This window comes from Oncorhynchus keta, chromosome 29 (genome assembly GCF_023373465.1).
Source record: "Oncorhynchus keta strain PuntledgeMale-10-30-2019 chromosome 29, Oket_V2, whole genome shotgun sequence".
Lineage (NCBI taxonomy): Eukaryota > Metazoa > Chordata > Actinopteri > Salmoniformes > Salmonidae > Oncorhynchus > Oncorhynchus keta.
Genome location: NC_068449.1, coordinates 15,205,784 through 15,230,664, shown reverse-complemented (window position 1 = coordinate 15,230,664; position 24,881 = coordinate 15,205,784). Strand labels below are relative to the sequence as shown.

General features: G+C 43.5%; 1 pseudogene; it reads left to right on the top strand.

Annotated features, from left to right (window-relative positions):
- The first annotated feature begins 1,828 nt into the window (after positions 1 to 1,828).
- On the top strand, positions 1,829 to 12,752 carry LOC118362149 (glutamyl-tRNA(Gln) amidotransferase subunit A, mitochondrial-like; annotated as a pseudogene).
- The last annotated feature ends 12,129 nt before the right edge of the window (positions 12,753 to 24,881 follow it).

Sequence of the window (24,881 nt, the reverse complement as noted above, 5' to 3'; positions counted from 1 at the left end):
ACTACACATATGTTCATGTTTATTGTAGAAATACCCACAAGCAAACAATGGTTTGGAAAACAAACTACAACACAAAAACATAAAGGGATCATAAACAAAACAGTACCACATTTGCACTCAACACCACAATCTCAGCCAGGCTTCCATGTTTCCAAGGGAGAATGGCCGCCCACACCTGAGAAGGAAAAAAACACTGGCTAAACCAACCAAGCACTGGTAACACCCTGCATGGATGGCACAGATACCAAGATTGTGACATTTTGAATTCTCTGTTTGTGTATATCTTCACATCCACATGATGGGATCGTGTTTCACTGACACACTGACGACGAGTTGACCAGTTGGCCCAAAGGTGGTGTGATGATGTAACATTATACAAACATTTATAAAATGCTCATCACCATCTGTAATTCCCGAAGGCCAAGGTACAAAACGTGTTGGTTTTACTTTTTAACCATAAAGAAGCTCTTTTATCACTGTCCTCCAAGGGTTGCTGAATATCCTTTTCACTAGGTGAAAGGGAAATTCAGGCTATTGTGAACATGCTATTGTGAACATGCTATTGTGAACATGTCTCGCATCTGACTTCTTATAGGCTATTGTGTAAAAGATCTGATAGTCTATGTTCTCTGAAAGCTATGAGAAACATAATAGGAAAACCACTGACATTAACAATGATGCAATGAGGTGCTTCACATTTCAGCTGCACTTGGATAAAGTAAACAAAGCGGTAACACAAAAACAAACAAACACACACAACCCCAACCCTTCCCACAGAGAGTACCACCCTATTGTACTGCATCCTGGGGACAATTTGTTTGTGTGTGTGTTACCTCATCCACCTATTTGAAGTAGTCTGGTGCCACATCCAGAAAACACTCGATGATGACTCTGGACACGTCACGGCCCAGGATCAGGGGAAACTCACTGCCGGATTGGTTGATGTTTAGGAGGTCTCTCTTCATAGCCTTGGTGGCAGCCCCATACCCACCTGAGAGGGCAGAAACAACACAGAAATAAGACAAAACGCAATCAGTTCAAGTAGACGTTGAGACAAGTGAATTCAGATACGAACAGAGGCCACAAGATGACAAGAACACTGAAACTAGCTGGGAAGATCATCACTGATTAGACTGAGAGGTAACCATAAGAAACAGCAGGCCCCCACCTCTTCAAAGAGCACATCTAGGCCTAAGTGTGAGGTTTAGCCTAACATTCACAGTTTGAATTTAACACCCAAACCATGTGCCATAGCAGTCAACTTTCCCTTTGTGTCAGAAGAGCTCTCCTCGTCTCCAGGGGTGATCTATTTTGCCCACTCAGATCTCTCTCTCATACACAGACCAAATGTGAATAGCAAAACAACAGATGCTCAGTCAGCTCTGAATGAGGGCAGTTTCCTTTTCACGAGACTGTGGTGTGTGCACAAAAAGGCTATTGTGAAGATGTCTCACAACTGTCTTCATATAAGCTATCTATAAAAGATCTGATAGTCCATCTTCTTTAAGAACTCTGAGAAGGTCATAGGAAAACCACTGGCTTGAAATGAAGAGTTAGCCTATAAAAATAAGGTCACTTCAAGGGAATTAATCGGGTGAGTGGTGAAGCAGAAGAGTCATTGTCTGTTCTTTTGAGTTTTGATGTTGAGTCCCTGGCCGATAATGTGTTGTTAGGTTATTTCAGTTATCCCGTATGAGCTTATGTGCTGAATACATTACGTTGTTACAGGTGTCAAGCTTATGGGCATGTGGCAGCAGTGTGTAGGAGGGAGGTTCCTAGGTTTGAGAAGTGTGCAGAAGGGCATGAGACAAAGGAATGTGTAGCATTGGGGAAATAAGTGGTATGTGTTAATTGTAAGGGTGCCCATGGGGCTAGGGATCAGAAATGTCCAGTGTGAGAGAGGCAGGTTGAGGTTACCAGGGTTAGAGTAGAGCGAAGGGTGTCGCATACTGAGGCAGTGAGGAAAGTTGAGGAAGACGGGTCAAGGGGGAAGGATCCTGAGAGTATTCGTGTGAGTAGTAGATATGTATCAGTACAGAGAGATAGGCCAATAAATGATATATGCTTCAGTAAGATTGGCTTTTTAGTGTTCATAGCAATGGCTATCAACTGTACTGCAGGGATGGAATGCAAGTTGCAGAAAATAGAGGTTGTGGTGGCAGCTGCAGAAAAGTATTTGGGTGTAAGAGATTTGACGTCAGGTTGTGTTACAGGTTGTGTTGAGTGGTGGTGTCCCCTCCTTTCAGGCTGTTGGCCTGAGGTAGGACTAGATAGATTTAAATAGTGGAGTAAGGTGGTGGGTTTTTAATGAATGTAGGGTTAGAAGGTAGATTATTTGTTGATTAATTTACCTTTTATAAAGCAAAGTAAAATGGAGCTGTACTCAAGTCTAGTTGGTGGCGTTAATGCAACATTTATTGGATGTCAACAGCCGTTAAACTTCATAGAAGAAGAAGAAGAAGAAGAAGAAGAAGAAGAAGAAGAAGAAGAAGAAGAAGAAGAAGAAGAAGAAGAAGAAGAAGAAGAAGAAGAAGAAGAAGAAGAAGAAGAAGAGAAGAAGGAATCTATCAAGCTAGAATATCACAACAACCTCTCATGCTGACGTCAATGTGGTTAAGACCTGCAGCATGGACTTCCTTAGTCCACAACCCAGCGTTTTTAGTGAACCGAAAGACATCATTGCTGCCTTATCTATTGATCTCACAAGCAGGCATGATTGTCATACGGCTGTTGGAGGTAGGTGGTGTTGAACAGTCTCTTCTGACCTCCATGGAGGAATGTTTTCACACATGGTGCTCTCCTGATCAGGAGACAAGACCCCTGACCGCATGACAACTGTCTCAAAAGATGCATGATTATGTTCATCAACTAGCTATAATATGTCAATACACTTGTTCTTCAGTCTTGTATAATCCCATTACAGTCTAAGCTCTGTCAAAGCCGGGGGGTTGTTTTTTAGAAGGTCATACCAAGGAAAACATTTATTTATATATATATATATTTTTTTTTTTTTTAAATATATATTTTAATGATTTGATTCAAAACGGTATTTGACCTTACTGATATTAGCCTGTAGAAACAAATACAATGAATAACAGATTCACAACAGATAGTCCCCCAAAAGAATCTAAAGTAAGTTTGTTCTGAAGTGTCTGTCCTATATCTGAGAGATATAAGACTGATCAGGAAACATTTTTTTACATGTATTTAAACACTTATTTTTGGCACTAAACAGTGTCCAGAGTGTACTTCTATAAATGTTTTTAACTGGTACCAGGGGACCTTCAGACAAGTCTTGTGAGGCCTGTGGGCATTCTAGAAAAATACAACATGTACAGCACCAGTCAAAAGTTTGGACACACCTACTCATTCAAGGATTTTTCTTTATTTTTACTATTTTCTACATTGTATAATAATAGTAAAGTCATCAACACTATGAAATACCACATATGGAATCATGTAGTAACCAAAAAAGTGTTAAACAAATCAAAAAATATTTCATATTTGAGATTCTTCAAAGTAGCCACCCTTTGCCTTGATGACAGCTTTGCACACTCTTGGCATTCTCTCAACTAGCTTCATGAGGAATGCTTTTCCAACAGTCTTGAAGGAGTTCCCATATATGCTGAGTACTTGTTGGCTGCTTTTCCTTCACTCTGTGGTCCAACTCATCCCAAACCATCTCAATTGGGGTGAGGTTGGGAAATTGTGGAGGCCAGGTCATCTGATGCAGCACTCCATCACTCTCCTTCTTGGTCAAATAGTCCTTACACAGCCTGGAGGTATGTTTTGGGGTCATTGTCCTGTTTAAAAACAAATGACAGTCCCACTAAGCGCAAACCAAATGTGATGGCGTATCACTGCAGAATGCTGTGGTAGCCATGCTGGTTAAGTGTGCCTTGAATTCTAAATAAATCACTGACAGTGTCACCAGCAAATCACCCCCACACTATAACACCTCCTCCTCCATGCTTCACGGTGGGAACCACACATGCGGAGATCATCTGTTCACCTACTCTGTGTCTCACAAAGACACAGCGGTTGGAACCAAAAATCTCAAATTTGGACTCATCAGACCAAAGGACAGATTTCCATTGGTAAAATGTCCATTGATGGTGTTTTTTGGCCCAAGCAAGTCTCTTCTTCTTATTGGTGTCCAATTCGACCCTGAAGGCCTGATTCACACAGTCTCATTTGAACAGTTTATGTTGAGCTGTGTCTGATCATTGAACTCTGTGAAGCATTTATTTGGGCTGCAATCTGAGGTACAGTTAACTCTAATGAATTTATCATCTGCAACAGAGGTAACTCTGGGTCTTCCTTTCTTGAGTAGGTCCTCATGAGCGCCAGTTCCATCATAGAGCTTAATGGTTTTTGTGACTGTACTTGAAGAAACTTGACATTTTCCAGATTGACTGACCTTCATGTCTTAAAGTAATGATGGACTGTCGTTTCTCTTTGCTTATTTGAGCTGTTCATGCCATAACATGGAATTCGTATTTGACCAAATAGGGATATCTTCTGTATGCCCTCCACCAAACTTTTGACTGTCACTGTACGTGTTGGTGAGAGTCTCACCTTTCCACAGAGGGGTAATATTAGTGTGTAGTTCAAGCTGTACTGGCGCTACAGATAGAAGTTGGCAGATCGGCTATACCAACTTCAGATGCTTGTGGGGGGTCATAGAGCAAAACGGAGTACACCATAGTGTTTGTAAAAGTCTCATCTTTCCATAGAGGGGTCATAATAGTAGGCCAACCCGCTCTTCTCACAAATTCGCCTGTCTCAATCCACCACATCCACCAATGTCTCACTTCTGCATCTGCTGTGAAAAGTGACAGAGCTCGAGCGATGTTTGTCAGACCATGAGACATATATGTATATTATCGTTTTTACAGTATGGAAGGACAAAAAGTAAGCTGGCTCTTGTACTCTTGCTGCTGCCTCGTCTGGCAGGCACCCTCTGACAGCTAATACTCAAGCAAGTGCGGTTTACTCATCCTACATTCAAACACATGATGTTGCGCTTCCAGAAGCTAAAGCATGAAGATGCCTGAGAGGGGGAGCGAGGTGTGGCAGTCTATAAGAGTCCTGAGGTATGCATATGAGGTGAAACTAATGAATACAGGGCTACTCAGATGGGTGATGTTATCATGGTCAAGGGCATACCCTCAGAGGGTGAGTGGTGCAGTGATGTGGGTAACTGTGCCGGATCCAAATGGTTGCGTATCTAGGGCCAGGGCGGGTGGTTAGTAAACCGCCGATGTCAAGCTCCGGAGCGGGAGTGGACGTGACATGAGTCAGATACACTACAGACCCCTTCAAATTAGTCGATTCAGCTATTTCAGGCACACCTGTTGCTGACAGGTGTATGAAATCGAGCACACATCCATGCAATCTCCATAGACAAAAAAAATGTCAGTAAAGGCTGAACCTTGAACAGGACAAACCGAGTGCTGAAGCACGTAGCCTGTAAAAATCGTCTGTCCTCGGTTGCAACACTCACTACTGAACAGAAAACTGTATTGAGATCAAATGTTGAATCGATTTTGCAGAATGTCGGCCAAAATCCTTCTCCTTCCTTATTCTCCAACTGCTGGGATAAAATCCCTCTCACTACCATATTTGGTACTGAGTAGAAACGCCAAACGGATGCTTCACATTTGTACATCCGTTGAAATATCTGTCTCATTGTTCTACCTGTGTTATCGTTTTTACACTCTGGAAGGACAAAAATGTAGCTAGCTCTTGCACTCATGCTGCTTCCTCATCTGGCAGACACCATTTGACAGCTAATACTCAAGTAATTGGAGTGCGGTTTACTCATCCTACATCCAATCACAGAGTACGATGTTGCGCTTCCAGAAGCTAAACAAAACTTGGCAGAACCCCCTGTCGCCACGTAAACTGAAGGTTGCTGTATATTTGGGTTGATTTGACACACAGAAAGCATGCTGAGCTTGTCAATAAGAGACGTAAGTTAAATCAACTCGTTACCAATAGCATTAGCTAGTTTGTATTCTGATAAATTTTGTCACAGTGCGTGTAGACTGCTAGCTGCAATGTAACAATTACACAACTCAATTATTACATCAAACTCTGGTGGGAGCAAGCTAGTTATTAACGTTATCTAGCAAAAACATGGTCATGGTTGAATGGCACACATTTCCAACCATTTCAGCTGGGGTGGGTATAATTTGTGGAACGTTCCAACAGGAATATGTTCCAAAAACGTAAAATACAAGGTTGTCAACAAACAACGCATACAAAGCTGTATAGCGGCCGAATAAGATACCCGGTAGGGAGTGGGCTATTTCATTAAGTTTTTAACTCCCCACGTTTATTCCGAAACATGTATGTCCTCACTCTGGTAGCCTCTGGACAAGAATTAAGAATATGTTACGTGGTGAGTTGATGCCTATTCGGCAGCTAGTTAACTAGGTGAATTGATCGTGCTACTTTGTATGCGTTGTTTGTTGGCAACATTGTACTTTACGACGTTTTTGGAACAGATTCCTGTTGGAACGTTCCACATTATTTTCCACCCTTTCAGCAGTCCGCTCAGTCATGTTGATTCAGCTAGCATACTGGTAATAATAACAAATTGAAATAATTATACAGTACCTATTCAACATCATTTTATTGGTCTCCTTGGCTCTAAAAAATGCTTGAAACTTATCAAGAAAACCCACAATCTCAATGCTTACACCACCGTGACAGAGGAGCTGGCATTGAAACAGGCAGAGGAGGCTGAGCGCAGGCTCCTCAAAGGTATGTGTTGTGTTGTGTGTCTGTCTGTCTGCCTGTGTGTACTGGACGTGCATGTGTTGCACATTATGATCTGGTCTCACATTTTTATCTTCTTTGCAGGTGCCCCCAAAGGTCCACTGGATCCCTTTTGCTGTGAAGGACAACTTCTACACAGAGAACATCAAGAACACTTGTGCCTCAAATGCTGAAAGGTATATCTGCTGACAGGCCTAAAAATGGATTCATTCCTCCTCTTTTCAGTTGGATGCATTTATTATTATAGTATATGTTTTGTAGAATACACTCATCCATACAATGCCACAGTGGTTCAGAAGCTCCTTGACCAGGGTGCTGTTCTCATTGGGGAAACTAACTTGGATGAGTTTGCTATAGGCTAAGGCTCTCAATCTCCCTTTAGGAAATACATGTATTTGCAGAATTACCAAAGTATTGACTGAAAGTGAGTGTATAGTACCCTCCTTCCATTATTTTCCAGTGCAGGCATTACTGACCGTGCTTTTAAACCTGTCCGGAATACCTGGAGCTACCGCCCCTTACAGAGAGCAGACTGGGGCTGACCCTGACTCTGACTGGGTCATCACGGAAGGCAGCTCTGGAGGAAGTGCTGCAGCTATGGCCTCTCTCACCAGCTTCCTGTGAGTCTGCAGACACAGGGCTGAGTTCAAGTTTCCCATACTGTTGCAAAATGCTGCATAATAGAAACATACTCAACCACTGTGGCTAACAATGCAACTTCCTGAGCATTGACTAATACATTACATTTACATTACATTTAAGTCATTTAGCAGACGCTCCTATCCAGAGCGACTTACAAATTGGTGCATACACCTTATGGCATCCAGTGGAACAGCCACTTGCATCTAAATCTTTTTTTTTGGGGGGGGGGGGGGAGAAGGGGGGTGAGAAGGATTACTTACCCTTACTTACCCTATCCTAGGTATTCCTTGAAGAGGTGGGGTTTCAGGTGTCTCCGGAAGGTGGTGATTGACTCCGCTGTCCTGGCGTCGTGAGGGAGTTTGTTCCACCATTGGGGGGCCAGAGCAGCGAACAGTTTTGACTGGGCTGAGCGGGAACTGTACTTCCTCAGTGGTAGGGAGGCGAGCAGGCCAGAGGTGGATGAACGCAGTGCCCTTGTTTGGGTGTAGGGCCTGATCAGAGCCTGGAGGTACTGAGGTGCCGTTCCCCTCACAGCTCCGTAGGCAAGCACCATGGTCTTGTAGCGGATGCGAGCTTCAACTGGAAGCCAGTGGAGAGAGCGGAGGAGCGGGGTGACGTGCGAGAACTTGGGAAGGTTGAACACCAGACGGGCTGCGGCGTTCTGGATGAGTTGTAGGGGTTTAATGGCACAGGCAGGGAGCCCAGCCAACAGCGAGTTGCAGTAATCAAGACGGGAGATGACAAGTGCCTGGATTAGGACCTGCGCCGCTTCCTGTGTGAGGCAGGGTCGTACTCTGCGGATGTTGTAGAGCATGAACCTACAGGAACGGGACACCGCCTTGATGTTAGTTGAGAACGTCAGGGTGTTGTCCAGGATCACGCCAAGGTTCTTAGCGCTCTGGGAGGAGGACACAATGGAGTTGTCAACCGTGATGGCGAGATCATGGAACGGGCAGTCCTTCCCCGGGAGGAAGAGGAGCTCCGTCTTGCTGAGGTTCAGCTTGAGGTGGTGATCCGTCATCCACACTGATATGTCTGCCAGACATGCAGAGATGCGATTCGCCACCTGGTCATCAGAAGGGGGAAAGGAGAAGATTAATTGTGTGTCGTCTGCATAGCAATGATAGGAGAGACCATGTGAGGTTATGACAGAGCCAAGTGAATTGGTGTATAGCGAGAATAAGAGAGGGCCTAGAACAGAGCCCTGGGGGACACCAGTGGTGAGAGCGCGTGGTGAGGAGACAGATTCTCGCCACGCCACCTGGTAGGAGCGACCTGTCAGGTAGGACGCAACTAAGCGTGGGCCGCGCCGGAGATGCCCAACTCGGAGAGGGTGGAGAGGAGGATCTGATGGTTCACAGTATCGAAGGCAGCCGATAGGTCTAGAAGGATGAGAGCAGAGGAGAGAGAGTTAGCTTTAGCAGTGCGGAGCGCCTCCGTGATACAGAGAAGAGCAGTCTCAGTTGAATGACTAGTCTTGAAACCTGACTGATTTGGATCAAGAAGGTCATTCTGAGAGAGATAGCGGTAGAGCTGGCCAAGGACGGCACGCTCAAGAGTTTTGGAGAGAAAAGAGAGAAGGGATACTGGTCTGTAGTTGTTGACATCGGAGGGATCGAGTGTAGTTTTTTTCAGAAGGGGTGCAACTCTCGCTCTCTTGAAGACGGAAGGGACGTAGCCAGCGGTCAGGGATGAGTTGATGAGCGAGGTGAGGTAAGGGAGAAGGTCTCCGGAAATGGTCTGGAGAAGAGAGGAGGGGATAGGGTCAAGCGGGCAGGTTGTTGGGCGGCCGGCCGTCACAAGATGCGAGATTTCATCTGGAGAGAGAGGGGAGAAAGAGGTCAGAGCATAGGGTGGGGCAGTGTGAGCAGAACCAGCGGTGTCGTTTGACTTAGCAAACGAGGATCGGATGTCGTCGACCTTCTTTTCAAAATGGTTGACGAAGTCATCTGCAGAGAGGGAGGGGGGATTCAGGAGGGAGGGAAGGTGGCAAAGAGCTTCCTAGGGTTAGAGGCAGATGCTTGGAATTTAGAATGGTAGAAAGTGGCTTTAGCAGCAGAGACAGAGGAGGAAAATGTAGAGAGGAGGGAGTGAAAGGATGCCAGGTCCGCAGGGAGGCGAGTTTTCCTCCATTTCCGCTCGGCTGCCCGGAGCCCTGTTCTGTGAGCTCGCAATGAGTCGTCGAGCCACGGAGCAGGAGGGGAGGACCGAGCCGGCCTGGAGGATAGGGGACATAGAGAGTCAAAGGATGCAGTAAGGGAGGAGAGGAGGGTTGAGGAGGCAGAATCAGGAGATAGGTTGGAGAAAGTTTGAGCAGAGGGAAGAGATGATAGGATGGAAGAGGAGAGAGTAGCGGGGGAGAGAGAGCGAAGGTTGGGACGGCGCGATACCATCCGAGTAGGGGCAGTGTGGGAAGTGTTGGATGAGAGCGAGAGGGAAAAGGATACAAGGTAGTGGTCGGAGACTTGGAGGGGAGTTGCAATGAGGTTAGTGGAAGAACAGCATCTAGTAAAGATGAGGTCAAGCGTATTGCCTGCCTTGTGAGTAGGGGGGGAAGGTGAGAGGGTGAGGTCAAAAGAGGAGAGGAGTGGAAAGAAGGAGGCAGAGAGGAATGAGTCAAAGGTAGACGTGGGAGGTTAAAGTCGCCCAGAACTGTGAGAGGTGAGCCGTCCTCAGGAAAGGAGCTTATCAAGGCATCAAGCTCATTGATGAACTCTCCGAGGGAACCTGGAGGGCGATAAATGATAAGGATGTTAAGCTTGAAAGGGCTGGTAACTGTGACAGCATGGAATTCAAAGGAGGCGATAGACAGATGGGTAAGGGGAGAAAGAGAGAAAGACCACTTGGGAGAGATGAGGATCCCGGTGCCACCACCCCGCTGACCAGAAGCTCTCGGGGTGTGCGAGAACACGTGGGCGGACGAGGAGAGAGCAGTAGGAGTAGCAGTGTTATCTGTGGTGATCCATGTTTCCGTCAGTGCCAAGAAGTCAAGGGACTGGAGGGAGGCATAGGCTGAGATGAACTCTGCCTTGTTGGCCGCAGATCGGCAGTTCCAGAGGCTACCGGAGACCTGGAACTCCACGTGGGTCGTACGCGCTGGGACCACCAGAGTAGGGTGGTCGCGGCCACACGGTGTGGAGCGTTTGTATGGTCTGTGCAGAGAGGAGAGAACAGGGATAGACAGACACATAGTTGACAGGCTACAGAAAAGGCTACGCTAATGCAAGGAGATTGGAATGACAAGTGGACTACACGTCTCGAATGTTCAGAAAGTTAAGCTTACGTAGCAAGAATCTTATTGACTAAAATGATTAAAATGATACAGTACTGCTAAAGTAGGCTAGCTGGCAGTAGCTGCGTTGTTGACACTACACTAATCAAGTCGTTCCGTTGAGTGTAATAGTTTCTACAGTGCTACTATTCGGGGGCTAGCTGGCTAGCTAGCAGTGTTGTTTACGTTACGATGCGTTAAAAGAACGACAATAGCTGGCTAGCTAACCTAGGAAATCGCTCTAGACTACACAATTATACCGTAGTTTATGTATTTATGAAGCACTTTACCTTTAGCTCGTAGTGGAGCAAAGAGACTCGACAACACCTTTTTATTGAACTCTGAAACACTAAAGGTCTTTTCTCCTGGTTCTGGCCCCTGACAGCTCTTTGTGGTCGGATACAGGTGGCTCCACCCGTAACCCAGGGGCCCTGTGTGACATAGTGGCCCTGAAGCCAACCTACGGCCTGGTGTCCAGACACGGCCTCATCCGCCTGGTCAACTCGATGGAGGTCCCAGGCATCATGACTTGGGAGTGTTCATGACTCAGCCACCGTCCTGGGTCAGGCATGTTATATGGCCATCCCATGGGGCCTGTATTTTTTTCCTGACCAGGTAAAAAGTATTACTCTGAAATGTTAATTTTATGGCATGTAAAACTGCAATGTGGGGTTTGTTGACCTGGGGTGCGGGTTGTTGTGTCACATAGGTATTCTCCCAAGGCCATGATGTCAGAACCTACTACCATAACCCTTCCACACTGACAGACCTCCCGGGTGACTTTGATGTCAGGAACATCTGTGTGGGCATTCCCAAGGTGAGAGCACCCTATCCTCCCAGTAGGATCAGGCATCTCAGTTCATCCCAGTGGTTTAACATTAACATGAAGATTTGTTTATTTTAATTGTTGCTGTATGTGTACTTAGTATTTGTTTACATTTACAAGGGATTTTGTTATTGTAAAGCAAGATTGAAATGGAATTATTTGTATATATATATTTGTGAATTGTTCTCCACAGGCCACTGTAGTGGCCATGTATGCCACCGGGGATTTAACAATGTTATACAAGGAAGAATCCTCTCGGGGAACTACTTCCTGCTCAGACAGTAAGACACAGCAAACACATTTTTCAGTATAAACCAAGACTTTTCTACTACTGTAAGATCGGTGGTTGTGTTGAGGATGGAAGCAGGAATTTGAATATTTGGACAAGAGTTAAGACAGACCCTCATGTTTGCCTCCCTTCTAACAGGAATTATGAGCACTACTTTGTGATGACCCAGCAGGTGCGTTGTCTGATAGCAGAGGACTTCAAGCAAGTGTCCAGCTCGGGTGTTGATGTGCTGCTCACGCCCACCACACTGAGTGACGCCATGCGCAACATGGACTTCATGCAGGAAGACAACCCCACACGTAGTGTCCAGGAGGACATCTTCACACAGCAACATGGCAGGAAATAATATGTTCATCATTTAACTCTCCCTTTTCAAAGGAATTGGTTTGGAATTCCTATTTCGGTCAACCCTTTGATAACAAATCATCTCCATCAGGGAAGCTGATAACTTTGCGGGCAGTTAAAGTTTAACCCATCTTTTATCCCCCTCACAGTCTGGCCTTGAAACAACCTTACCCTGCCAACCCCTCTCCCTCTCGACTTTCTCACATTTACCCCTCCTACTCTCTTATTTTCTGCTCCAGGACTCCTTGCTGTTTCTGTGACAACAGCGTTATCGAGCATACCTTCCCATTGGCCTGCAGCTAATAGGCCCCACCCTCCAGGACAGGACACTGCTGACAGTAGCCCAGTGGATAGAGCAGAAGGTGGGCTTTACCCCTATCAATTACCATGGAGATGCTGTACAGGGGGAGCGAGGTGCGGAGGTCCATAAGCGAGAGCAGACCTCCGTTGTATGAGGTGAAACTAATGAATACAGAGCTACTCAGATGAGTGACATTATCATGGTCATGTAAAGGACATACTCAAAGATGTATGGCCTTTTCTGGATTTGTTCTGAAGTTACACACTTCCAATAAAGACACTTTATTACTTGCTGTTTGTCTGGCGGTTCCAAGTATGAGTTTGAATGAATGACTTAAAGATTAGGTCATGTATCCAGTAGACAAGTATTGTGGACCTGGGCGTTGAACATCAGTGGTAAGCACTGGCGCAGCATGCAGCTCCCGCAATGCAGGGGGGGCCCATGAGCTTTGGGGCCCTCAACCCCCCCAAAAAGTATTATTAATATCTGTTTTTGTCGAGCCCCCCCCAGAAAGCATATGAACACATCATAAGCCATGAAGGAAATGTTTAGAATTACAGGACATTACCTTTAAAACTGCAAAATGTTCCCTCAGCCTCGTGGCAAAATGTGTAAAATAGCAGGAAATTAGCTCATAGATTCTTGAAAGTTGGGTCAATCCTTGTCCGGCGGGGAAACTTATTCTTTTTTTTTTCATTTTGTTGCATTATTTGAGCTTAAAATGTACATTTTAGAGGAATTTTATAAGTGAAAATATTTGTTTTTGGAACTTTTCTAAAATGCTTTCAATATTATTTATTTCCATGTCGACTCTATGCATAGATCCCGATTTTCAAACTATCCAAAAAAGTGTAAAAGCAAGATTTCAACAAACAATATTTGAATCACAATGGTCACAACAATTTCCCCTCTAAACCGCATGCGGCGTGGACCTCTTCCAGGACTGTTGCGCAGAAGAAATGCCAGGCCGCGCAGAGACACGAGATTAAACTTCACTGAGTTCGCCCCATTAGATTGCACCATTTAATGTGGTCGAATAAACATATATGCCCCTTTTCAATGCAACAAAACAAATCTAACTTTGCAAGAGTTTGTGATTTTGTTGTAGGCAGAGCCAGAGTGCATCGGAATAGAATTCTATTGACAGGTAGCCAGTGAACGGAACGGTCTTTCAATCATCTATAAGTGAATGTGCTATTCAGCTCAGCGAGCATAGCGTGTGCACGTTTGTTGATATTCTTTGTTAGTTAGCAAGCTATTAGCCCAGTTTTAAATATTGGTCAGCAACAGGGATTTACTGCTTCCTAGCACAAAACGTGTAGGCTACATTTCAAGCTGTCTTTGAAAAGCTAGTTGGGTAAAAAGCTTGTTTGTCTTCATTAAAGAGGCAGTGTGGTATTTTGAGAGAGGCTTGAATAAGAAAAATTACATTTTTGTCAACTAGGTAAAGAAAAACTGTCAGATCTTTGTCTAACGTCAACTCCGTCAGTGTTGATAGAATGGTTGTTTTTGTTGGGGATTTTCAAATAAAGCATTTTATATACAGATGTTTGTATTAAACTGTTATTTTTAGAGGCAAAAATATGTCTGTTTTGAGTATCTGTCAACTCTGTCTGGGGCTTATCAACTCTGTCACTGATTGAGTCAATATTTTTTGGTAAATATTCAGTAAAAATTGAATCAGTGTTCTGCACCATATGCTTAAATTATTGAGATATTTAAGGGATAATGTTTGCTTTATAAATGTTTTGTGTTCTAAATGTAGAAAAACGTGCCAAAATGCTAACTAAATTAGCCCTGGAGCATTATATAGTGCTATAAAACAAGTTTGGAGATTTGTGCTACATATTTGAATAATCTAATGTTAAAATTAAACAAGCCAAAGCCTTTTAAACAGTTGTTTGTCAATAATTGTTAAATGCCTTTTATGGTGTCTGACAGAGTTGACATAAATCCAGTTAGTTGCAATTTAGGAAAAAACATAAATTAGGTTGTTTATGGTGTGATAGCTGATACTTTGGTCTCTCAAAATATATATTTCAAATTTTGTTCATATTAATGTTAAATTGAGATTGTCCCATTTTTCACGAATCCCTGAGCTCTAAAACGGCAACATTTCTCTCCGACTCTTGGCAAAATGTGTAAAAGAGCATGAGATTAGCTATAATACTGCACATTTTTCGCTCTGCCCCATAAAACATGGGGGGCTTGATCAGACCTTGCGGGGTGGAGAAAATCTCACATCCCATTAGTCTATAACATTGGACAGGCAGCCTGAGCTGAGCTGAGGGAAATCCATTCATTACATACATTAATACAACTGCTATATTTCAGGTGTAACATGACCATTAAATGTGGAAGTTGGCCTTGGCTAAGAGATGTTGTTCCAAATAAACCTGCTCCCATGTCTGAAGATAAACACAAGTAGTTTTTGATTTGTACAGAGAGAACCCTTTTATGAGTTGCATTAGGGACATGTTTACACATTTGTCTGGTCATAATGGCCATTAATACAAATGAGCCTTTATCCTGTTTAACTCAGGTTTTTTTGTGCAAAATTACAATTTTCTGGTTAATAGTTGGGGCCTTGGAGAAAACACAAAATGGGCCGGTGTGTTAGAAATGCTGGGGCTGATTTTTTTTGTCCTAACCTTCCATACACAGTTCCGCTAGGTAACCTTTCCCAGGCCATATTAATCTGATATACTAATGTCTACCTCATTTGACCTGATAAGATTAGCGTAACAAATGTTTCAGAAGATGTTTTTGTAACTTTGAGAAGGGTTGTTCATGTGTGCAGTTCCAAACAGTGCACAGGAGACTGTTGTGAGAATATTCATTTGCCTTAAGCTAGGTTACCATACCCTGAGGCATGGTGGAGTAACAGGGCACAACATAAACACGGAGTCTGATATAGAGATTCTGTCTAATTTTAACCCACGTATAGGGGGCTAATTTCATCCCCGTAAAGGTTACGTTTAGGATTAGGTTTAGGATAATATGGGCCCGTATTCACAACCCAAACTGTAGTAGCCTAAATATCAGATGAACAGTAATTTTCATTGCAGTTACAGAGCTGTAGTGAAAACTCACTAGCGACATGAATGCAGTATGTTTGCACTGAAGGACACACACAGGCACATGCCATACATACACTGACACAGTGGATAACTCAGAGCCCTGCCTTTCCTCTTGTTACCTTTGACATTCTCTCTGTTGGACATGTGGATTTGTGTTGTATCCCCCTATCCCCTCTTTCTTCCGTACCCCTTCCTCCACCCCACTGTGCTCTTTCCAGCACTCCCCATTTAGTCCTGACCCCATCACCACTCATTATGCAAATGTCACCCGCGCTCTGCCGCAGTGACGGACGGGAGAGAGAGGGACATGTTAATAAAATCTTTGTCCTGTAACAGTAGATACTGTGTTATGGCTTGTTTCCACACTATATTGATTTATCAAGATCATGTGCAAATGAACTACCTACATTTAACGTTATAGTCATCTGCCCATGTGATTTGCATACTATAACATACAGTATATGGCACAAAACTGCTTTCACTTTATAGCCTGCAACAAAAGCAAGTCTTGAATTCTCATATGTCATGTAGACGATCAGTCTTGTCATTTCCAAAAGGTGGGAGGATTTTAAGTAAAAGAGCAGAATGGACTTACAATTGGTGAAAAGTCTGCCAGCTAGACACATCGTAGGAGAGAGAAAAACAAACAAGGGGCCTCCTACAACAACTGCTACGACTGAGCAGTCTCCACTCTGAGTGTACTTGCCCAAAGACTAGAGTGGGTGTCCATGTGCTCAACACAGAATTCCAAACATTATGATCTCTACAATGCTTCCTATCCACATGGTGGACATGTGACATGCATTCACATTTCTCTTATGTGGTATTTTGATTGACAGATGCCCACAGTGTGTGGTCAGTCATGCCACCACTCACACTCATGGTTCACAGCCCCCCATGTTAGACAATCGAATCCTGTTCAGTCTCACACATACTAGTTGCTTGACTGTTAACGTTATAGTCATTTACGACACACCCCTATATCAAAAATATACATATATACATTATCAAGGAAACATTCTTGACAGTTGAGCATTCCTTATTGCATGGGAAAATGATAAACATCTCAGTGTTCTCGGAGGTGGATGCCAGCACCTGTTTTACAGCAAGAAGACAAGAAAGCGATGAAAAGCAATGACCATGTGAGCCCATTATTAAATCATATTTCTGTCTGCACGGACAGAGTTAGGGACTTTGCATTGCAAAAATAACCCATGCTCAGGATGTCTTCTTCCTGCTCATTCAAGTGACAAGCAGGTGAGGATAATAACCAAATTTGTGAAGTGTGTTTAGGCCCTGTTATAGCTGGGGACTGTGTGTGCGCGTACATGTGTTTGTGTGGGTGTGTGTATGTATCTGCGTGTATCTAAGCCCTGTTAGAGCTGGGGACTGTGTGTGTGCGTACGTGTGTTTGTGTGGGTGTGTGTATGTATCTGCGTGTATCTAAGCCCTGTTAGAGCTGGGGACTGTGTGCGTGCGTGCGCTGGGCACCGTCCAGGTGATGGGATGTTGAATGTGGTTGTCCTATCCTCACTCAAAAGATAAACAGTCAGGCCTATCTCTAAAGAAAACAACTGACATTCCCCAAAGACCAATAAAGTCAGTTGTATTTTTAAGCCATGTAAATACAGCCTACAAACCAACACTGTGTGCTATTATAGTGGTGGTGATGAAACGATAGAGAAACCTACTGTTTGTGACGAGAGCTGCCATCCACAATCAGCCACTTAAACGTCAACACGATCTCATTTCCAAACCTCCATGGACTGGGCAGTGGCGGTAAGTTCTCCTCCCTTCCGCCACAGGTCACAGCCCTGCCATGCAATGGAGGCCAGCAGCATGATAGCACATTGCAAAATGTCACAGGGTAATGGCAAAGGTGCAGGCTGGGTTATCTTTCTGCAAACAGCCAATAGCTGTACAGAGATTTGATCTCTCCACTGTCCTGAGGAATTTGCTGTGTATCTGCATTACTATCGTATGGTTAGGGCTGGTCTGGTTTCCCATGTAGACATGGATTCTGACTCTGTCTGAGATTGGGAACAGGATGTGGCGAGAAGCTTAGTTTGGGTGCCATCCCTTCCATTGGTTTCAATACAGATTTGGAAGACAAAGCCACACATACACACCCTTATAAAACTGTGCCTGATGGTCATGCTACACGTAACATTTCCATATCATATTCCAATAACATTCTCCTATCTCCTTCCACCCTCATGCTGAGTTACATTAGGCCTACTGTAGCACTATGGTATCAGACAGATGGATTACAGAAAGGGCTAGTGCGTATGTCTGGTGTCATTAGATCACAATGGTGACAAGAAGGTTGCCGATGACAATCTGGCTTGGGTACAGATGATTGGATGATTGCCCTGTCATTACTAGCAGGGAACCCAATCAAAAGTGGACTTGATTAGACCCCTGGTGCACTTTGTGTCCTGAGTGTTAAATAGAATCACCACTGTGTTAAGAAGAAGAAGAATAGGAAATCTCACATGCATGACATAGCCCACATGTTCCTAACAAAGTATGTGGACATCCCTTCAAATTAGTGGAATCGGCTATATCAGCAACAACTGTGTATAAAATCGAGCACACAACCATGCAATCTCCATAGACAAATATTTGCAGTAGAATGGCCTTACTGAAGAGCTCAGTGACTTTCAATGTGGCATCATCATAGGATGCCACCTTTCCAACAAGTCAGTTCATCAAATGTCTGCCTTGCTAGAGCTGCCCCGGTTAACTGTAAGTGCTGTTATTGTGAAGTGGAAACATCTAGGAGCAACAGTGGCTCAACTGTGAAGTGGTAGGGTACGGTTTGTGATTTTTGGAAGGTCCTTGAAATGCAATATCCTTTATGCTGGGATATATATGACTTACAAAGCAAGCCCACTGTTTTTCTACTAAATGTACTGTATGAACCAAATCAATGTTTATTGGTCACGTACACAGATCTGCAGGTGTTACAACAGGTGCAGCAAAATGCTTATTTTACGAACTCCAACAGTGCAGTAGAATGTCTTGCAAATACAATATAAATACACAAATAATATTTTAAAATGTAAACAAGAAATCAAGAAATAACAATCCAAAGCAGATACACTGAGTATCTCGGGGCATGAACTCTACTATTGAGAGTGAAAATCCAAGCAGCTTTGCAGTTTTTGACAAAAATCGGTGCACCTGGCACCTACTACAATACCTCGTTCCCATTCACCCTCTGAATGACACACATAGACAATGTATGTCTCAAGGCTTAAACATCCTTTAACCTGTCTCCTCCTCTTCATCAACACTGATTGAAGTGGATTTAACAAGTGACGTCAATAAGGGATCATAGTTTTCACTTGGATTCACCTGGTCAGTCTATGGCATGGAAAGAACAGGTGTCCTTAATGTTTTGTAAACTCAGTGTTTACACAGGCAGCTCAATGCTGATATGTGTTCCACTAATTGGTATTTTGACCAATCACATCAGATCTTTTCACATAAGATCTCTTTCAGAGCTGATCTGATTGGTCAAAAGACCAATTAGTGAAAACAATTATAAGAATTGTGCTACCTGTCTAAACGCAGACATAGACTGAGTATGTGTGAGAATCCAGAGTCTAAATACATGGTGTGTATAGACGCTATATAATTTGGAAGGAAAATGGTATGTACAGCAGTAGATCTATTAGGATGAGCTATGTCGAGAATACAGTATATCAAATCAAATCAATTTTTATTGGTCACATACATGTGATTAGTAGTGAAATTCTTGTGCTTTTAGCTCCGACAGTGCAGTAATATCTAACAAGTAATATCTAAAAAAAAATGACACAACACATACCCAATACACACAAATCTAAGTAGGAATGAATTAAGACTATGTAGTACATATGGACGAGCGATGTCAGAGTAGAATGGACTAATATACTGTAGAAGAGTATAGAATACAGTATATACATACGAAATTAGTAATGAAAGATATGTAAACATGATTAAGTGACTAAGATACCAATGAATAGTATAGAATACAGTATATACATATGAGATGAATAATGCCAGATATGTAAACATTATTAAAGTGACTAGTGTTCCATTATTTCAATTGGCCAGTGATTTCTAATCTATGCCTGTAGGCAGTCTAATGGCCTTGAGATAGAAGCTGTTTTTCAGTCTCTCGGCCCCAGCTTTGATGTACCTGTACTGACCTCGCCTTCTGGAGGATAGCGGGGTGAACAGGCAGTAATGTCCTTGATAATCTTTTTGGCCTTCCTGTGACATCGGGTGCTGTAGGTGTCCTGGAGGGCAGATAGCTTGCCCCCGGTAATGTTTTAGGCAGACCGCACCACCCTCTGGAGAGCCTTGCGGTTGCGGGCGGTGCAGTTGCTGTACCAGGCGGTGATACAGCCCGACAGGATACTTTCAATTGTGCATATGTCAAAGTTAGTGAGGGTTTTAGGTGACAAGCCAAAACTCTTCAACCTCCTGAGGTTGAAGAGGCTCTGTTGTGCCTTCTTCACCACATTGTCTGTGAGGGTGTGGATCATTGGGGCTGTCAGCAAATTGAAGTGAGTCTAGAAGTGAGTCTAACTTTGTGGAAATTCATAATTGTGTCATTCTCAAAACATTTGGCCACGACTGTTCAGTACATGGAGCATTAGTATCAAGGTGCAGGTCTGAGTACTGTAAAGGTAGCTGGCTAGTGATGGCTGTTCAACAGTCTGATGCCCTGGTGATAGAAGCTGTTTCTCAGTCTCTCGGTCCTGGTTCTGATGCTCCTACACTGTCTGTCTGCTAAATGGAAGCAGAGTGAACAGACCGTGGCTGAGGTCCTAAAGGATCTTCTTGGCCTTCCTTTGACACTGAGTGCTGTAAATGTCCTGGAGGGCAGGCAGTGTGCCCCCGATGATGCGTTGGGCTGACCACACCACACTCTGGAGATATCCTTGATAATAAACACATTTAGCATCTCCTGGCTTCCACGCATTGCATACAAGCCACTGTTGCAGGCCTTTGGCGCATCTACATTTTTTAAAAGTCTAGTAAATCCATTTACTAGATTATACCATCACAATGAATGGCCCTGATATGCCTATTCCATATGGCTGTGGGATATACTAATTAATTTAGACGACAAAATTTACTTAAAATTCCGTGACATTGCTTTTTTATTATATTATTGAACATTGCTGAATAAAATAGAAAGGATATTTTCTTCAAACTATTTAAAAGGAAGTGCACACCTGTGGCTATTCTGTGTTGAGAGGTTAACAAACAAACAGGTCCTCCTAAAGTGCATTTGAAAAGTATTCAGACCTCTTGACTTTTTCCACATTTTGTTACATTACAGCCTTATTCTAAAATGGATTAAATAGTTTTACCCTCATCAATCTATACACAATACCCCACAACAACAAAGCAAAAACGAGTTTTAACTTTTTTTTGCAAATGGATATTTAAATTCAATTTTTTTAAATTTTCAGACCATTCACTCAGTACTTTGTTGAAGCACCTTTAGCAGCAATTACATCATTGAGTCTTCTTGAGTATGACACTACAAGCTTGGCACACCTGTGGAGAGTTTCACCCATTCTCTGAAGGTGAAAATGATCCCCACAGGATGATGCTGCCACCACCAGGCTTCACCGTAGGGATGGTGTCAGGTTTCCTCCAGATGTGATGCTTGGCATTCAGGCCAAAGAGTTCAATCTTGGTTTCATCAGACCACAGAATCTTGTTTCTCATGGTCTGAGTGTCTATAGGTGCCTTTTGGCAAACTCCAAGTGGGCTGTCATGTGCCTTTTACTAAAGAGTGGCATCTATCTGGCCACTCTACCATAAAGGCCTGATTGTTGGTGTGCTGCAAAGATGGTTGTTCTTCTGGAATATTCTCCCATCTCCACAGAGGAACTCTGGAGCTAGGTTAGAGTGATCATTGGGTTCTTGGTCACCTCCCTGTGTTCTTGAGGACCCACAATGCTGCAGAAATGTTTTGGTACCCTTCCCCAGATCTGTGCCTCGATACAATCCTGTCTCGGAGCTCTACGGACAGTTCCTTCGACCTCATGGCTTGGTTTTTGCTCTGACATGCACTGTCAACTGTGGGACCTTATATAGATATACAGTATACTAATTAATATGTGTGAAATTAGTTTTGATTTAGACTGGACAATTATCATGAACCTGTCTCGGGACAGGGGCATGGGGGGATTTTTAAAATCTATTAACTTAAATTGTGAATAGATTAAGCTTTTCCTGTGGTTCATTTTCATGCCAGCCAGGTAGGCTTTTGACTGCCGTCATGACTCGTGACCGCCAGTGTGCCAGTAATACGGTCACTATAACAGCCCTAGGCACTGTAGCAACATAGACAAAATCATCACAGAATGTGCATGACAAACATATAGTACTGTAGCTTTTTGATGACGCTGGTGATTTCTGGAATGCGGATTTCTGGCTCAAGGACCCTGTATCCTCGTATCTCTCATCAAGTGGTGAGAGTACATAGTGTCCCTCAGGCCATATGCCCTCACCTGCCCTCTACCCACTCTGATAACATACCTCTCGAACCCCCTCCACCCTTCCTCTGCCCCCATTCCCCTTCCCCTCCCCTTTTTCTCTCTCTTCCATTCACTTGCTTTTAATCCCCAACCTTTACTCTTTCCCCACTCTCCACCTTCCAACCACAACCCCCCACACCACCACTCATGTTTCTCTATAGGTTTCAGGTGGGGGGTGGGGGGGTCTGCGGGTTAAGGAGAGTGGAACACACACTGGATTGAAGGGGTCATGCAGTGGTGCCTATAGTGAAAGAGTGGCCAAACCCTCTCTTCACATCTCCCGAATGAGTTTACCTCTGAAACATAAGATGGGAGCCTTGGAGGGACAATGGGGCTTTTGTTATGCAATCAGGGAGGGATGAAGTTCCCACAGTGATGAAAACTGGGGGTCAGAATGCATGGTGCTTGTGTGTCTGTGTTTATGTGTGTTTATTTGTAAATGGGGTAGCTGTTTCTGTATTTGGGGGTGCAGGTCAGGTCCAAAAGGGACCTTGTTCTGTCCAGAGGGGCAAACCAGGGAAGTAGTCACTGGGGGAAACACGGGTCTCCCCACATTCAATTATTAACCGGTGTCATGACGTTGTCCTGGGGGGTAGGTTTATGACAGTCATAAATACCTCTTCCCCCCTTTTTCCTCTCTCTACCCTACTGATGTTACATTTGCAAAACCCTTGGTTAACATAGAGATTCTGGGAACATCAGAAGGTGGAGAGAAAGGAACTATATTATGGTAATCAGACCAATTGAACATATGTGGTGGTACTTAATGAATATGATGTCAGTTCGGTTGTCATCTGAGACATTCTCATCAATGATAAGATGACATAAACTCTACAGTGGAAAGTCTACACATCAGAGTTATCAGATTCACATGGAATTGTTGTTCAATTTAAATGTTTGAATATTAAATGATTCGTGATGGGATGAAATGTGATTTTAGCTTCGAAAATGTGAGATTTGGGTTTTCATAAGATAGGGCTCTGCTCAATCAGTGGCCCACCCGTGTAAAGGGACATGGGCTATAAAACTTTTCAAACACGCCCTCCTCTCCCTTCCTATATAAGCCCTTGACGACAATGTAACCTCCTGTTCCGAGGATGTGAAGATGACGGTCCTATATCAGAATGGTTCAGATAATAACTACAGAACGAAGCCAACATCACTGTGAGCTTTGGTTGCGAATGGTATGAACTTTGAACTCTTATTCACTACAGAAGTGATACCTCCTAGCCGTTGAGTTAGCAACAGCCGCTGCAAACGAGGGTTAGGAAGGAACAGACAGAGTATCCTGTCTACCACACAACAACGTTACTACAACTTATTCAATTTACCAGCAGAGACATTCTTCAAGGGACAAAGGACTCAGGTTGGGCAACACGGCCTTCTATCTACCACCAACCTGCCGAAGCGCAGCTCAGAGTAAATATTTATTGCATTTTCCTTTTCCAAATGGGCGGTAATTTAGAATGCATAAGATACTGTATTTACGATAGCACAGCTTCATCCTTTGTTCCTCAGTCTTCCCGCTCTTTCACTCAACCCCAGCCCCTTTTCTTTTGTGGAACCAGCTGTCATATCTGTTCCGCCTGCTATGAAAGTTTTCCTTTATGACGGAATTTGTAATCAAGTTATGACTTAAATATGTGTATGTGTAATTCTGTGTGATTAGTTTGGTATTTAGTAAATAAATAATTAGACCCAACTTTGTATTGCTGATTCAACTTGTTAGCCAGGGTTCGTGCAGATAAATAAGAATTTACAACTTTCAGATGAGACTGAATTAAGATGACGATTAATATTGACTGCTATTGATGTAAAATATTACTAGGTCTTTAAGAGTTTATTCGGAAGATAACAGCTCTATAAATACTATTTTGTGGTGCCCGACTCTCTAGTTAATTACATTTACATGATTAGCTCAATCAAGTAATATTAATTACAGAGAAAGGAATGTATAGAATAGCATGTCATATCACATAATCCGGCATAGCCAAAGACACGACACCGGCCTATGTAAATTATAGAGGTGTTTTTGTTTATCATATGTCACCAAGAGCAACAGGAAAACACTAACATGTGAGCCCCACTTGCTGACTGTGCATCTTACAGTGAGCTCTCCCAGTGACCATAACTTGAGCATCTAAATGTGATTGAGGGTAAGAACGGATTACTGACACAAAATCCAGATCAGATCAAAATCCTCTCAAAGTTTTGCAGACAGGGGATTTGAAGAACGGAAAAAAAGAAGCCTCTTTTTGGAGAGTTTCCCTACCAAGACCCTTAGCATGTTGATTAATACATGGCTTATAAACTCAGCAAAAAAAGAAACGTCCCTTTTTCAGGACCATGTCTTTCAAAGATAATTTGTAAAAATCCAAATTACTTCCCAGATCTTCATTGTAAAGGGTTTAAACACTGTTTCCATGTTTGTTCAATGAACCATAAACAATTAATGAACATGCACCTGTGGAATGGTCGTTAAGACACTAACAGCTTACAGACAATAGGCAATTAAGGTCACAGTTATGAAAACGTAGGACACTAAAGAGGCCTTTCTACTGACTCTGGAAAACACTAAAAGAAAGATCCCCAGGGTCCCTGGTCATCTGCGTGAACGTGCCTTAGGCATGCTGCAAGGAGACACGAGGACTACAGATGTGGCCAGAACAATACATTGCAATGTCCGTACTGTGAGATGCCTAAGAGAGCACTACAAGGAGACAGGACAGACAGCTGAAAGTCCTCGCAGTGGCAGACCACGTGTAACAACACCTGCACATGATTGGTATA